The sequence below is a fragment of the Phyllobates terribilis genome, unplaced genomic scaffold (assembly GCF_046119375.1).
Source record: "Phyllobates terribilis strain yellow unplaced genomic scaffold, ASM4611937v1 Scaffold_8__6_contigs__length_399053987, whole genome shotgun sequence".
NCBI lineage: Eukaryota > Metazoa > Chordata > Amphibia > Anura > Dendrobatidae > Phyllobates > Phyllobates terribilis.
This window is the reverse complement of record NW_027362768.1, coordinates 345,749,925-345,765,753: the sequence shown is the minus strand read 5'-3', so window position 1 is coordinate 345,765,753 and position 15,829 is coordinate 345,749,925. Positions and strand designations below refer to the sequence as shown.

The 15,829-nt window shown below is 45.6% G+C and overlaps 9 non-coding genes and 3 pseudogenes across 9 annotated transcripts; all 12 read right to left on the bottom strand.

The window, feature by feature from the left end:
- Positions 1-647: 647 nt before the first annotated feature.
- LOC141160608 (U2 spliceosomal RNA) lies at positions 648-838 on the bottom strand. Its single transcript, XR_012250361.1, has one exon. It is a non-coding gene; the product is annotated as a U2 spliceosomal RNA (small nuclear RNA).
- Positions 839-1,953: 1,115 nt separating this feature from the next.
- On the bottom strand, positions 1,954-2,144 carry LOC141160607 (U2 spliceosomal RNA). The gene has a single exon (XR_012250360.1). It is a non-coding gene; the product is annotated as a U2 spliceosomal RNA (small nuclear RNA).
- Positions 2,145-3,263: 1,119 nt separating this feature from the next.
- On the bottom strand, positions 3,264-3,454 carry LOC141159412 (U2 spliceosomal RNA). The gene has a single exon (XR_012249419.1). It is a non-coding gene; the product is annotated as a U2 spliceosomal RNA (small nuclear RNA).
- Positions 3,455-4,578: 1,124 nt separating this feature from the next.
- On the bottom strand, positions 4,579-4,769 carry LOC141160472 (U2 spliceosomal RNA). The gene has a single exon (XR_012250230.1). It is a non-coding gene; the product is annotated as a U2 spliceosomal RNA (small nuclear RNA).
- A 1,119-nt stretch (positions 4,770-5,888) lies between these two features.
- On the bottom strand, positions 5,889-6,079 carry LOC141159804 (U2 spliceosomal RNA). Its single transcript, XR_012249801.1, has one exon. It is a non-coding gene; the product is annotated as a U2 spliceosomal RNA (small nuclear RNA).
- A 1,121-nt stretch (positions 6,080-7,200) lies between these two features.
- LOC141160256 (U2 spliceosomal RNA) lies at positions 7,201-7,348 on the bottom strand (annotated as a pseudogene).
- Positions 7,349-8,466: 1,118 nt separating this feature from the next.
- Positions 8,467-8,657, bottom strand: LOC141160597 (U2 spliceosomal RNA). The gene has a single exon (XR_012250352.1). It is a non-coding gene; the product is annotated as a U2 spliceosomal RNA (small nuclear RNA).
- A 1,119-nt stretch (positions 8,658-9,776) lies between these two features.
- Positions 9,777-9,967, bottom strand: LOC141160606 (U2 spliceosomal RNA). Its single transcript, XR_012250359.1, has one exon. It is a non-coding gene; the product is annotated as a U2 spliceosomal RNA (small nuclear RNA).
- Positions 9,968-11,080: 1,113 nt separating this feature from the next.
- Positions 11,081-11,271, bottom strand: LOC141160604 (U2 spliceosomal RNA). The gene has a single exon (XR_012250357.1). It is a non-coding gene; the product is annotated as a U2 spliceosomal RNA (small nuclear RNA).
- A 1,121-nt stretch (positions 11,272-12,392) lies between these two features.
- LOC141160216 (U2 spliceosomal RNA) lies at positions 12,393-12,616 on the bottom strand (annotated as a pseudogene).
- An 808-nt stretch (positions 12,617-13,424) lies between these two features.
- On the bottom strand, positions 13,425-13,515 carry LOC141160270 (U2 spliceosomal RNA; annotated as a pseudogene).
- Positions 13,516-14,639: 1,124 nt separating this feature from the next.
- Positions 14,640-14,830, bottom strand: LOC141160603 (U2 spliceosomal RNA). The gene has a single exon (XR_012250356.1). It is a non-coding gene; the product is annotated as a U2 spliceosomal RNA (small nuclear RNA).
- Positions 14,831-15,829: the final 999 nt, after the last annotated feature.

Here is a 15,829-nt window from a genome sequence, read left to right as displayed (position 1 = left end):
GATGGCTGAATGTCACTGAGAAGCTCACAGAGACCGCCATAAGCAACAGTTTAAAAGAATGCCACAGACTAATCAACCAAACTTTTGGGTTGGTTTCTCTTTTATAGTCTGCAGGCATTAAATGAAAGAAGTCAGTGTTCCAGCAGAGGGAGACAACGTTTCAGAAAAGGCATTGTAGCAAACCAAAAAAGAAATTTAAGCGCAGCAGAGTAACCAGCTCACATACCTGTTAGCTCAGGTGAGTTTAAAAGGCTGCTGTTGATAACAAGGGCATTTGCTAAATAGATGGTGTGTGTGCAACAATATACTGAAAGGTCAATTATATTGTGCAGCTTATCTCACCACCTGTAGTTATTTAGGTGAAAGCTCCAAAATGCTTGCCTAATATGTCTGTTTATCCAAAAGGAAGTATAGAGGGAGAGCTAGATAGATAGCATTGCATTACATTACATGGCAATGCAATGCACAGTTGCTGAAGTTGAACCAAAATGAGCTTGTCATCTGGCTTCTGCAACTTTTAACATGAAAAATCCAATGAGGAGAAGAAAAGCAAAGCCAAAGAGTCCATCCCAAAATCCGACAAACAAGCCAAATGAACAAAAAGCATTGAATTCAATTCTTTCTGATTTTAGAAACTGCATTAAAGAAAGGGGTGCACCGGTCCTGGAGATACTGCAATACCAGGTCAATGCGTGGAGTGGACAGAGCAAGCTCTTTTTCCATCTCCCTGTTCTAAAAATCCATTTAATATATGGTCCCCAGATAGGGGACGTATCAGATATTAAACTGATAAGAACAGATACTACACTTGATCTTAGCCAAAAGGCCGAGAAGCGATAACCAGAATTGGTTTCCGACTACGGTGCCACCCAAGGATTCTGAAAAGTCCATTTGTGGAGATGGCCACCTGGACTCCCGTTAAGAAGACATGCTGTCAACCTCTAGATCCCTCACATGCCTGCACTTTTCGGCTTGCTGCTGCTGCAATCCACGCGTTTTAGATCTGCATAACTCCACCTCTTTTAGCACAGTACCCTCAACCCCCGGCCGTTCCCACCCGCCTCAACACCGTTGGAAGGGAGGAGAACCAATTAAGGCGGGGGGGGGGTGGAACGAGCAGCTGTCTACCCTTAGCAGGAGGGTTGCTGATTAATTACCTCTCCTGCTGCTGCTGCTGCTGGCTGTCCAGCAGCAGACTGAAGGTGGCTGCTGCTGTGCGCAGGTATATAAAGGCTCAGAGCTTATTATGACACGCGCAGCCAGCGTTCCATTGCCACATTCCGTCTACTGCAGGCGGGATACCTGGATGGCTGAATGTCACTGAGAAGCTCACAGAGACCGCCATAAGCAACAGTTTAAAAGAATGCCACAGACTAATCAACCAAACTTTTTGGGTTGGTTTCTCTTTTATAGTCTGCAGGCATTAAATGAAAGAAGTCAGTGTTCCAGCAGAGGGAGACAACGTTTCAGAAAAGGCATTGTAGCAAACCAAAAAAGAAATTTTAAGCGCAGCAGAGTAACCAGCTCACATACCTGTTAGCTCAGGTGAGTTTAAAAGGCTGCTGTTGATAACAAGGGCATTTGCTAAATAGATGGTGTGTGTGCAACAATATACTGAAAGGTCAATTATATTGTGCAGCTTATCTCACCACCTGTAGTTATTTAGGTGAAAGCTCCAAAATGCTTGCCTAATATGTCTGTTTATCCAAAAGGAAGTATAGAGGGAGAGCTAGATAGATAGCATTGCATTACATTACATGGCAATGCAATGCACAGTTGCTGAAGTTGAACCAAAATGAGCTTGTCATCTGGCTTCTGCAACTTTTAACATGAAAAATCCAATGAGGAGAAGAAAAGCAAAGCCAAAGAGTCCATCCCAAAATCCGACAAACAAGCCAAATGAACAAAAAGCATTGAATTCAATTCTTTCTGATTTTAGAAACTGCATTAAAGAAGGGGTGCACCGGTCCTGGAGATACTGCAATACCAGGTCAATGCGTGGAGTGGACAGAGCAAGCTCTTTTTCCATCTCCCTGTTCTAAAAATCCATTTAATATATGGTCCCCAGATAGGGGACGTATCAGATATTAAACTGATAAGAACAGATACTACACTTGATCTTAGCCAAAAGGCCGAGAAGCGATAACCAGAATTGGTTTCCGACTACGGTGCCACCCAAGGATTCTGAAAAGTCCATTTGTGGAGATGGCCACCTGGACTCCCGTTAAGAAGACATGCTGTCAACCTCTAGATCCCTCACATGCCTGCACTTTTCGGCTTGCTGCTGCTGCAATCCACGTGTTTTAGATCTGCATAACTCCACCTCTTTTAGCACAGTACCCTCAACCCCCAGCTGTTCCCACCCGCCTCAACACCGTTGGAAGGGAGGAGAACCAATTAAGGCGGGGGGGGGGGTGGAACGAGCAGCTGTCTACCCTTAGCAGGAGGGTTGCTGATTAATTACCTCTCCTGCTGCTGCTGCTGCTGCTGGCTGTCCAGCAGCAGACTGAAGGTGGCTGCTGCTGTGCGCAGGTATATAAAGGCTCAGAGCCTATTATGACACGCGCAGCCAGCGTTCCATTGCCACATTCCGTCTACTGCAGGCGGGATACCTGGATGGCTGAATGTCACTGAGAAGCTCACAGAGACCGCCATAAGCAACAGTTTAAAAGAATGCCACAGACTAATCAACCAAACTTTTTGGGTTGGTTTCTCTTTTATAGTCTGCAGGCATTAAATGAAAGAAGTCAGTGTTCCAGCAGAGGGAGACAACGTTTCAGAAAAGGCATTGTAGCAAACCAAAAAAGAAATTTTAAGCGCAGCAGAGTAACCAGCTCACATACCTGTTAGCTCAGGTGAGTTTAAAAGGCTGCTGTTGATAACAAGGGCATTTGCTAAATAGATGGTGTGTGTGCAACAATATACTGAAAGGTCAATTATATTGTGCAGCTTATCTCACCACCTGTAGTTATTTAGGTGAAAGCTCCAAAATGCTTGCCTAATATGTCTGTTTATCCAAAAGGAAGTATAGAGGGAGAGCTAGATAGATAGCATTGCATTACATTACATGGCAATGCAATGCACAGTTGCTGAAGTTGAACCAAAATGAGCTTGTCATCTGGCTTCTGCAACTTTTAACATGAAAAATCCAATGAGGAGAAGAAAAGCAAAGCCAAAGAGTCCATCCCAAAATCCGACAAACAAGCCAAATGAACAAAAAGCATTGAATTCAATTCTTTCTGATTTTAGAAACTGCATTAAAGAAGGGGTGCACCGGTCCTGGAGATACTGCAATACCAGGTCAATGCGTGGAGTGGACAGAGCAAGCTCTTTTTCCATCTCCCTGTTCTAAAAATCCATTTAATATATGGTCCCCAGATAGGGGACGTATCAGATATTAAACTGATAAGAACAGATACTACACTTGATCTTAGCCAAAAGGCCAAGAAGCGATAACCAGAATTGGTTTCCGACTACGGTGCCACCCAAGGATTCTGAAAAGTCCATTTGTGGAGATGGCCACCTGGACTCCCGTTAAGAAGACATGCTGTCAACCTCTAGATCCCTCACATGCCTGCACTTTTCGGCTTGCTGCTGCTGCAATCCACGCGTTTTAGATCTGCATAACTCCACCTCTTTTAGCACAGTACCCTCAACCCCCGGCTGTTCCCACCCGCCTCAACACCGTTGGAAGGGAGGAGAACCAATTAAGGCGGGGGGGGGGGGGGGGTGGAACGAGCAGCTGTCTACCCTTAGCAGGAGGGTTGCTGATTAATTACCTCTCCTGCTGCTGCTGCTGCTGCTGGCTGTCCAGCAGCAGACTGAAGGTGGCTGCTGCTGTGCGCAGGTATATAAAGGCTCAGAGCCTATTATGACACGCGCAGCCAGCGTTCCATTGCCACATTCCGTCTACTGCAGGCGGGATACCTGGATGGCTGAATGTCACTGAGAAGCTCACAGAGACCGCCATAAGCAACAGTTTAAAAGAATGCCACAGACTAATCAACCAAACTTTTTGGGTTGGTTTCTCTTTTATAGTCTGCAGGCATTAAATGAAAGAAGTCAGTGTTCCAGCAGAGGGAGACAACGTTTCAGAAAAGGCATTGTAGCAAACCAAAAAAGAAATTTTAAGCGCAGCAGAGTAACCAGCTCACATACCTGTTAGCTCAGGTGAGTTTAAAAGGCTGCTGTTGATAACAAGGGCATTTGCTAAATAGATGGTGTGTGTGCAACAATATACTGAAAGGTCAATTATATTGTGCAGCTTATCTCACCACCTGTAGTTATTTAGGTGAAAGCTCCAAAATGCTTGCCTAATATGTCTGTTTATCCAAAAGGAAGTATAGAGGGAGAGCTAGATAGATAGCATTGCATTACATTACATGGCAATGCAATGCACAGTTGCTGAAGTTGAACCAAAATGAGCTTGTCATCTGGCTTCTGCAACTTTTAACATGAAAAATCCAATGAGGAGAAGAAAAGCAAAGCCAAAGAGTCCATCCCAAAATCCGACAAACAAGCCAAATGAACAAAAAGCATTGAATTCAATTCTTTCTGATTTTAGAAACTGCATTAAAGAAGGGGTGCACCGGTCCTGGAGATACTGCAATACCAGGTCAATGCGTGGAGTGGACAGAGCAAGCTCTTTTTCCATCTCCCTGTTCTAAAAATTCATTTAATATATGGTCCCCAGATAGGGGACGTATCAGATATTAAACTGATAAGAACAGATACTACACTTGATCTTAGCCAAAAGGCCGAGAAGCGATAACCAGAATTGGTTTCCGACTACGGTGCCACCCAAGGATTCTGAAAAGTCCATTTGTGGAGATGGCCACCTGGACTCCCGTTAAGAAGACATGCTGTCAACCTCTAGATCCCTCACATGCCTGCACTTTTCGGCTTGCTGCTGCTGCAATCCACGCGTTTTAGATCTGCATAACTCCACCTCTTTTAGCACAGTACCCTCAACCCCCGGCTGTTCCCACCCGCCTCAACACCGTTGGAAGGGAGGAGAACCAATTAAGGCGGGGGGGGGGGGGGTGGAACGAGCAGCTGTCTACCCTTAGCAGGAGGGTTGCTGATTAATTACCTCTCCTGCTGCTGCTGCTGCTGCTGGCTGTCCAGCAGCAGACTGAAGGTGGCTGCTGCTGTGCGCAGGTATATAAAGGCTCAGAGCCTATTATGACACGCGCAGCCAGCGTTCCATTGCCACATTCCGTCTACTGCAGGCGGGATACCTGGATGGCTGAATGTCACTGAGAAGCTCACAGAGACCGCCATAAGCAACAGTTTAAAAGAATGCCACAGACTAATCAACCAAACTTTTTGGGTTGGTTTCTCTTTTATAGTCTGCAGGCATTAAATGAAAGAAGTCAGTGTTCCAGCAGAGGGAGACAACGTTTCAGAAAAGGCATTGTAGCAAACCAAAAAAGAAATTTTAAGCGCAGCAGAGTAACCAGCTCACATACCTGTTAGCTCAGGTGAGTTTAAAAGGCTGCTGTTGATAACAAGGGCATTTGCTAAATAGATGGTGTGTGTGCAACAATATACTGAAAGGTCAATTATATTGTGCAGCTTATCTCACCACCTGTAGTTATTTAGGTGAAAGCTCCAAAATGCTTGCCTAATATGTCTGTTTATCCAAAAGGAAGTATAGAGGGAGAGCTAGATAGATAGCATTGCATTACATTACATGGCAATGCAATGCACAGTTGCTGAAGTTGAACCAAAATGAGCTTGTCATCTGGCTTCTGCAACTTTTAACATGAAAAATCCAATGAGAAGAAAAGCAAAGCCAAAGAGTCCATCCCAAAATCCGACAAACAAGCCAAATGAACAAAAAGCATTGAATTCAATTCTTTCTGATTTTAGAAACTGCATTAAAGAAGGGGTGCACCGGTCCTGGAGATACTGCAATACCAGGTCAATGCGTGGAGTGGACAGAGCAAACTCTTTTTCCATCTCCCTGTTCTAAAAATCCATTTAATATATGGTCCCCAGATAGGGGACGTATCAGATATTAAACTGATAAGAACAGATACTACACTTGATCTTAGCCAAAAGGCCGAGAAGCGATAACCAGAATTGGTTTCCGACTACGGTGCCACCCAAGGATTCTGAAAAGTCCATTTGTGGAGATGGCCACCTGGACTCCCGTTAAGAAGACATGCTGTCAACCTCTAGATCCCTCACATGCCTGCACTTTTCGGCTTGCTGCTGCTGCAATCCACGCGTTTTAGATCTGCATAACTCCACCTCTTTTAGCACAGTACCCTCAACCCCCGGCTGTTCCCACCCGCCTCAACACCGTTGGAAGGGAGGAGAACCAATTAAGGCGGGGGGGGGGGGGTGGAACGAGCAGCTGTCTACCCTTAGCAGGAGGGTTGCTGATTAATTACCTCTCCTGCTGCTGCTGCTGCTGCTGGCTGTCCAGCAGCAGACTGAAGGTGGCTGCTGCTGTGCGCAGGTATATAAAGGCTCAGAGCCTATTATGACACGCGCAGCCAGCGTTCCATTGCCACATTCCGTCTACTGCAGGCGGGATACCTGGATGGCTGAATGTCACTGAGAAGCTCACAGAGACCGCCATAAGCAACAGTTTAAAAGAATGCCACAGACTAATCATCCAAACTTTTTGGGTTGGTTTCTCTTTTATAGTCTGCAGGCATTAAATGAAAGAAGTCAGTGTTCCAGCAGAGGGAGACAACGTTTCAGAAAAGGCATTGTAGCAAACCAAAAAAGAAATTTTAAGTGCAGCAGAGTAACCAGCTCACATACCTGTTAGCTCAGGTGAGTTTAAAAGGCTGCTGTTGATAACAAGGGCATTTGCTAAATAGATGGTGTGTGTGCAACAATATACTGAAAGGTCAATTATATTGTGCAGCTTATCTCACCACCTGTAGTTATTTAGGTGAAAGCTCCAAAATGCTTGCCTAATATGTCTGTTTATCCAAAAGGAAGTATAGAGGGAGAGCTAGATAGATAGCATTGCATTACATTACATGGCAATGCAATGCACAGTTGCTGAAGTTGAACCAAAATGAGCTTGTCATCTGGCTTCTGCAACTTTTAACATGAAAAATCCAATGAGGAGAAGAAAAGCAAAGCCAAAGAGTCCATCCCAAAATCCGACAAACAAGCCAAATGAACAAAAAGCATTGAATTCAATTCTTTCTGATTTTAGAAACTGCATTAAAGAAGGGGTGCACCGGTCCTGGAGATACTGCAATACCAGGTCAATGCGTGGAGTGGACAGAGCAAGCTCTTTTTCCATCTCCCTGTTCTAAAAATCCATTTAATATATGGTCCCCAGATAGGGGACGTAGCCAAAAGGCCAAGAAGCGATAACCAGAATTGGTTTCCGACTACGGTGCCACCCAAGGATTCTGAAAAGTCCATTTGTGGAGATGGCCACCTGGACTCCCGTTAAGAAGACATGCTGTCAACCTCTAGATCCCTCACATGCCTGCACTTTTCGGCTTGCTGCTGCTGCAATCCACGCGTTTTAGATCTGCATAACTCCACCTCTTTTAGCACAGTACCCTCAACCCCCGGCTGTTCCCACCCGCCTCAACACCGTTGGAAGGGAGGAGAACCAATTAAGGCGGGGGGGGGGGGGTGGAACGAGCAGCTGTCTACCCTTAGCAGGAGGGTTGCTGATTAATTACCTCTCCTGCTGCTGCTGCTGCTGCTGGCTGTCCAGCAGCAGACTGAAGGTGGCTGCTGCTGTGCGCAGGTATATAAAGGCTCAGAGCCTATTATGACACGCGCAGCCAGCGTTCCATTGCCACATTCCGTCTACTGCAGGCGGGATACCTGGATGGCTGAATGTCACTGAGAAGCTCACAGAGACCGCCATAAGCAACAGTTTAAAAGAATGCCACAGACTAATCAACCAAACTTTTTGGGTTGGTTTCTCTTTTATAGTCTGCAGGCATTAAATGAAAGAAGTCAGTGTTCCAGCAGAGGGAGACAACGTTTCAGAAAAGGCATTGTAGCAAACCAAAAAAGAAATTTTAAGCGCAGCAGAGTAACCAGCTCACATACCTGTTAGCTCAGGTGAGTTTAAAAGGCTGCTGTTGATAACAAGGGCATTTGCTAAATAGATGGTGTGTGTGCAACAATATACTGAAAGGTCAATTATATTGTGCAGCTTATCTCACCACCTGTAGTTATTTAGGTGAAAGCTCCAAAATGCTTGCCTAATATGTCTGTTTATCCAAAAGGAAGTATAGAGGGAGAGCTAGATAGATAGCATTGCATTACATTACATGGCAATGCAATGCACAGTTGCTGAAGTTGAACCAAAATGAGCTTGTCATCTGGCTTCTGCAACTTTTAACATGAAAAATCCAATGAGAAGAAAAGCAAAGCCAAAGAGTCCATCCCAAAATCCGACAAACAAGCCAAATGAACAAAAAGCATTGAATTCAATTCTTTCTGATTTTAGAAACTGCATTAAAGAAGGGGTGCACCGGTCCTGGAGATACTGCAATACCAGGTCAATGCGTGGAGTGGACAGAGCAAGCTCTTTTTCCATCTCCCTGTTCTAAAAATCCATTTAATATATGGTCCCCAAATAGGGGACGTATCAGATATTAAACTGATAAGAACAGATACTACACTTGATCTTAGCCAAAAGGCCGAGAAGCGATAACCAGAATTGGTTTCCGACTACGGTGCCACCCAAGGATTCTGAAAAGTCCATTTGTGGAGATGGCCACCTGGACTCCCGTTAAGAAGACATGCTGTCAACCTCTAGATCCCTCACATGCCTGCACTTTTCGGCTTGCTGCTGCTGCAATCCACGCGTTTTAGATCTGCATAACTCCACCTCTTTTAGCACAGTACCCTCAACCCCCGGCTGTTCCCACCCGCCTCAACACCGTTGGAAGGGAGGAGAACCAATTAAGGCGGGGGGGGGGGTGGAACGAGCAGCTGTCTACCCTTAGCAGGAGGGTTGCTGATTAATTACCTCTCCTGCTGCTGCTGCTGCTGCTGGCTGTCCAGCAGCAGACTGAAGGTGGCTGCTGCTGTGCGCAGGTATATAAAGGCTCAGAGCCTATTATGACACGCGCAGCCAGCGTTCCATTGCCACATTCCGTCTACTGCAGGCGGGATACCTGGATGGCTGAATGTCACTGAGAAGCTCACAGAGACCGCCATAAGCAACAGTTTAAAAGAATGCCACAGACTAATCATCCAAACTTTTTGGGTTGGTTTCTCTTTTATAGTCTGCAGGCATTAAATGAAAGAAGTCAGTGTTCCAGCAGAGGGAGACAACGTTTCAGAAAAGGCATTGTAGCAAACCAAAAAAGAAATTTTAAGCGCAGCAGAGTAACCAGCTCACATACCTGTTAGCTCAGGTGAGTTTAAAAGGCTGCTGTTGATAACAAGGGCATTTGCTAAATAGATGGTGTGTGTGCAACAATATACTGAAAGGTCAATTATATTGTGCAGCTTATCTCACCACCTGTAGTTATTTAGGTGAAAGCTCCAAAATGCTTGCCTAATATGTCTGTTTATCCAAAAGGAAGTATAGAGGGAGAGCTAGATAGATAGCATTGCATTACATTACATGGCAATGCAATGCACAGTTGCTGAAGTTGAACCAAAATGAGCTTGTCATCTGGCTTCTGCAACTTTTAACATGAAAAATCCAATGAGGAGAAGAAAAGCAAAGCCAAAGAGTCCATCCCAAAATCCGACAAACAAGCCAAATGAACAAAAAGCATTGAATTCAATTCTTTCTGATTTTAGAAACTGCATTAAAGAAGGGGTGCACCGGTCCTGGAGATACTGCAATACCAGGTCAATGCGTGGAGTGGACAGAGCAAGCTCTTTTTCCATCTCCCTGTTCTAAAAATCCATTTAATATATGGTCCCCAGATAGGGGACGTATCAGATATTAAACTGATAAGAACAGATACTACACTTGATCTTAGCCAAAAGGCCGAGAAGCGATAACCAGAATTGGTTTCCGACTACGGTGCCACCCAAGGATTCTGAAAAGTCCATTTGTGGAGATGGCCACCTGGACTCCCGTTAAGAAGACATGCTGTCAACCTCTAGATCCCTCACATGCCTGCACTTTTCGGCTTGCTGCTGCTGCAATCCACGCGTTTTAGATCTGCATAACTCCACCTCTTTTAGCACAGTACCCTCAACCCCCGGCTGTTCCCACCCGCCTCAACACCGTTGGAAGGGAGGAGAACCAATTAAGGCGGGGGGGGGGGTGGAACGAGCAGCTGTCTACCCTTAGCAGAAGGGTTGCTGATTAATTACCTCTCCTGCTGCTGCTGCTGGCTGTCCAGCAGCAGACTGAAGGTGGCTGCTGCTGTGCGCAGGTATATAAAGGCTCAGAGCCTATTATGACACGCGCAGCCAGCGTTCCATTGCCACATTCCGTCTGCTGCAGGCGGGATACCTGGATGGCTGAATGTCACTGAGAAGCTCACAGAGACCGCCATAAGCAACAGTTTAAAAGAATGCCACAGACTAATCAACCAAACTTTTTGGGTTGGTTTCTCTTTTATAGTCTGCAGGCATTAAATGAAAGAAGTCAGTGTTCCAGCAGAGGGAGACAACGTTTCAGAAAAGGCATTGTAGCAAACCAAAAAAGAAATTTTAAGCGCAGCAGAGTAACCAGCTCACATACCTGTTAGCTCAGGTGAGTTTAAAAGGCTGCTGTTGATAACAAGGGCATTTGCTAAATAGATGGTGTGTGTGCAACAATATACTGAAAGGTCAATTATATTGTGCAGCTTATCTCACCACCTGTAGTTATTTAGGTGAAAGCTCCAAAATGCTTGCCTAATATGTCTGTTTATCCAAAAGGAAGTATAGAGGGAGAGCTAGATAGATAGCATTGCATTACATTACATGGCAATGCAATGCACAGTTGCTGAAGTTGAACCAAAATGAGCTTGTCATCTGGCTTCTGCAACTTTTAACATGAAAAATCCAATGAGGAGAAGAAAAGCAAAGCCAAAGAGTCCATCCCAAAATCCGACAAACAAGCCAAATGAACAAAAAGCATTGAATTCAATTCTTTCTGATTTTAGAAACTGCATTAAAGAAGGGGTGCACCGGTCCTGGAGATACTGCAATACCAGGTCAATGCGTGGAGTGGACAGAGCAAGCTCTTTTTCCATCTCCCTGTTCTAAAAATCCATTTAATATATGGTCCCCAGATAGGGGACGTATCAGATATTAAACTGATAAGAACAGATACTACACTTGATCTTAGCCAAAAGGCCGAGAAGCGATAACCAGAATTGGTTTCCGACTACGGTGCCACCCAAGGATTCTGAAAAGTCCATTTGTGGAGATGGCCACCTGGACTCCCGTTAAGAAGACATGCTGTCAACCTCTAGATCCCTCACATGCCTGCACTTTTCGGCTTGCTGCTGCTGCAATCCACGCGTTTTAGATCTGCATAACTCCACCTCTTTTAGCACAGTACCCTCAACCCCCGGCTGTTCCCACCCGCCTCAACACCGTTGGAAGGGAGGAGAACCAATTAAGGCGGGGGGGGGGGGGTGGAACGAGCAGCTGTCTACCCTTAGCAGGAGGGTTGCTGATTAATTACCTCTCCTGCTGCTGCTGCTGCTGCTGGCTGTCCAGCAGCAGACTGAAGGTGGCTGCTGCTGTGCGCAGGTATATAAAGGCTCAGAGCCTATTATGACATGCGCAGCCAGCGTTCCATTGCCACATTCCGTCTACTGCAGGCGGGATACCTGGATGGCTGAATGTCACTGAGAAGCTCACAGAGACCGCCATAAGCAACAGTTTAAAAGAATGCCACAGACTAATCAACCAAACTTTTTGGGTTGGTTTCTCTTTTATAGTCTGCAGGCATTAAATGAAAGAAGTCAGTGTTCCAGCAGAGGGAGACAACGTTTCAGAAAAGGCATTGTAGCAAACCAAAAAAGAAATTTTAAGCGCAGCAGAGTAACCAGCTCACATACCTGTTAGCTCAGGTGAGTTTAAAAGGCTGCTGTTAATAACAAGGGCATTTGCTAAATAGATGGTGTGTGTGCAACAATATACTGAAAGGTCAATTATATTGTGCAGCTTATCTCACCACCTGTAGTTATTTAGGTGAAAGCTCCAAAATGCTTGCCTAATATGTCTGTTTATCCAAAAGGAAGTATAGTGGGAGAGCTAGATAGATAGCATTGCATTACATTACATGGCAATGCAATGCACAGTTGCTGAAGTTGAACCAAAATGAGCTTGTCATCTGGCTTCTGCAACTTTTAACATGAAAAATCCAATGAGGAGAAGAAAAGCAAAGCCAAAGAGTCCATCCCAAAATCCGACAAACAAGCCAAATGAACAAAAAGCATTGAATTCAATTCTTTCTGATTTTAGAAACTGCATTAAAGAAGGGGTGCACCGGTCCTGGAGATACTGCAATACCAGGTCAATGCGTGGAGTGGACAGAGCAAGCTCTTTTTCCATCTCCCTGTTCTAAAAATCCATTTAATATATGGTCCCCAGATAGGGGACGTATCAGATATTAAACTGATAAGAACAGATTTTTTTTTTTTTTTTTTTTTTTTTTTTTAGCCCGAATTCGTGTACAAAACCCGAGTGCGCTTAAAAAAGTGACAAGTGCCACAAAAAAAGTGCACTAGGATGCTGGTCTTCTTGAAACCCTCTCCAAAAGGAGAAGGGTCCCCCAAACCATTCCCCGTCCCTCCGTGCCAAAAGGCCACAGCGAGGAACAGGGACAAAAAGCCACCTCCAGCCGAAGCCAGAGGCGACCCAATCTTACCCCCAGCACCTGCCCGAGTTCTCACCCGAGCAAGGCACTGGGAGCCAAAGACTGTGCTCCCCTCCCGGAAGAGGGGAGCCAACAACGCTCTCCTCCCGAAAGAGGAGAGCCAGGGGGGTTCAGGGGGGAGCGGAACCTGATGGCCACACACTCCCCCCCTAGACCTGCCAAGAGAGGAACCCGTAAGGGAACCGCATCCCGACAAAATCCTAGTAGGACGTGACACACGTGAATAAGTGGACACACAGTGACAAAGAAATTAAATAAATAGTGAAGGTTTCACAGTATAATACTGCCCGGACCTTCGACCGGGAATTGAAAAATTCCCCATCCTAAGGCCAGAAGGCCCGGAATAAGGGTGTGTGCGAAGAAAGAAAATTTGAAGTGCTTGTGCAAATGTGCCATAAACTCAAGTGGGGTTCCCAATCCCAGTGAGTTAAGGCACCCCAGGGTCACCACTCCTGGGGCACTTCACACTTCGGGCTTTCGATCTTCCCCGGCCCAATGGCGTCGATCCTGGGGGGCCATGCTTTCCACCAGATGACTATATTAGCCACCTGGCGTACTAACAAGCGCCTAAACCCCAGTGTGCATAATGTATCAATCTACTAGGGCGGCCAACATCCAAAACCGCCTTTTCAAAAGATACTACACTTGATCTTAGCCAAAAAGCCGAGAAGCGATAAGAACAGATACTACACTTGATCTTAGCCAAAAGGCCGAGAAGCGATAACCAGAATTGGTTTCCGACTACGGTGCCACCCAAGGATTCTGAAAAGTCCATTTGTGGAGATGGCCACCTGGACTCCCGTTAAGAAGACATGCTGTCAACCTCTAGATCCCTCACATGCCTGCACTTTTCGGCTTGCTGCTGCTGCAATCCACGCGTTTTAGATCTGCATAACTCCACCTCTTTTAGCACAGTACCCTCAACCCCCGGCTGTTCCCACCCGCCTCAACACCGTTGGAAGGGAGGAGAACCAATTAAGGCGGGGGGTGGGGGGGGGTGGAACGAGCAGCTGTCTACCCTTAGCAGGAGGGTTGCTGATTAATTACCTCTCCTGCTGCTGCTGCTGCTGCTGGCTGTCCAGCAGCAGACTGAAGGTGGCTGCTGCTGTGCGCAGGTATATAAAGGCTCAGAGCCTATTATGACACGCGCAGCCAGCGTTCCATTGCCACATTCCGTCTACTGCAGGCGGGATACCTGGATGGCTGAATGTCACTGAGAAGCTCACAGAGACCGCCATAAGCAACAGTTTAAAAGAATGCCACAGACTAATCAACCAAACTTTTTGGGTTGGTTTCTCTTTTATAGTCTGCAGGCATTAAATGAAAGAAGTCAGTGTTCCAGCAGAGGGAGACAACGTTTCAGAAAAGGCATTGTAGCAAACCAAAAAAGAAATTTTAAGCGCAGCAGAGTAACCAGCTCACATACCTTTTAGCTCAGGTGAGTTTAAAAGGCTGCTGTTGATAACAAGGGCATTTGCTAAATAGATGGTGTGTGTGCAACAATATACTGAAAGGTCAATTATATTGTGCAGCTTATCTCACCACCTGTAGTTATTTAGGTGAAAGCTCCAAAATGCTTGCCTAATATGTCTGTTTATCCAAAAGGAAGTATAGAGGGAGAGCTAGATAGATAGCATTGCATTACATTACATGGCAATGCAATGCACAGTTGCTGAAGTTGAACCAAAATGAGCTTGTCATCTGGCTTCTGCAACTTTTAACATGAAAAATCCAATGAGGAGAAGAAAAGCAAAGCCAAAGAGTCCATCCCAAAATCCGACAAACAAGCCAAATGAACAAAAAGCATTGAATTCAATTCTTTCTGATTTTAGAAACTGCATTAAAGAAGGGGTGCACCGGTCCTGGAGATACTGCAATACCAGGTCAATGCGTGGAGTGGACAGAGCAAGCTCTTTTTCCATCTCCCTGTTCTAAAAATCCATTTAATATATGGTCCCCAGATAGGGGACGTATCAGATATTAAACTGATAAGAACAGATACTACACTTGATCTTAGCCAAAAGGCCGAGAAGCGATAACCAGAATTGGTTTCCGACTACGGTGCCACCCAAGGATTCTGAAAAGTCCATTTGTGGAGATGGCCACCTGGACTCCCGTTAAGAAGACATGCTGTCAACCTCTAGATCCCTCACATGCCTGCACTTTTCGGCTTGCTGCTGCTGCAATCCACGCGTTTTAGATCTGCATAACTCCACCTCTTTTAGCACAGTACCCTCAACCCCCGGCTGTTCCCACCCGCCTCAACACCGTTGGAAGGGAGGAGAACCAATTAAGGCGGGGGGGGGGTGGAACGAGCAGCTGTCTACCGTTAGCAGGAGGGTTGCTGATTAATTACCTCTCCTGCTGCTGCTGCTGCTGCTGGCTGTCCAGCAGCAGACTGAAGGTGGCTGCTGCTGTGCGCAGGTATATAAAGGCTCAGAGCCTATTATGACACGCGCAGCCAGCGTTCCATTGCCACATTCCGTCTACTGCAGGCGGGATACCTGGATGGCTGAATGTCACTGAGAAGCTCACAGAGACCGCCATAAGCAACAGTTTAAAAGAATGCCACAGACTAATCAACCAAACTTTTTGGGTTGGTTTCTCTTTTATAGTCTGCAGGCATTAAATGAAAGAAGTCAGTGTTCCAGCAGAGGGAGACAACGTTTCAGAAAAGGCATTGTAGCAAACCAAAAAATAAATTTTAAGCGCAGCAGAGTAACCAGCTCACATACCTGTTAGCTCAGGTGAGTTTAAAAGGCTGCTGTTGATAACAAGGGCATTTGCTAAATAGATGGTGTGTGTGCAACAATATACTGAAAGGTCAATTATATTGTGCAGCTTATCTCACCACCTGTAGTTATTTAGGTGAAAGCTCCAAAATGCTTGCCTAATATGTCTGTTTATCCAAAAGGAAGTATAGAGGGAGAGCTAGATAGATAGCATTGCATTACATTACATGGCAATGCAATGCACAGTTGCTGAAGTTGAACCAAAATGAGCTTGTCATCTGGCTTCTGCAACTTTTAACATGAA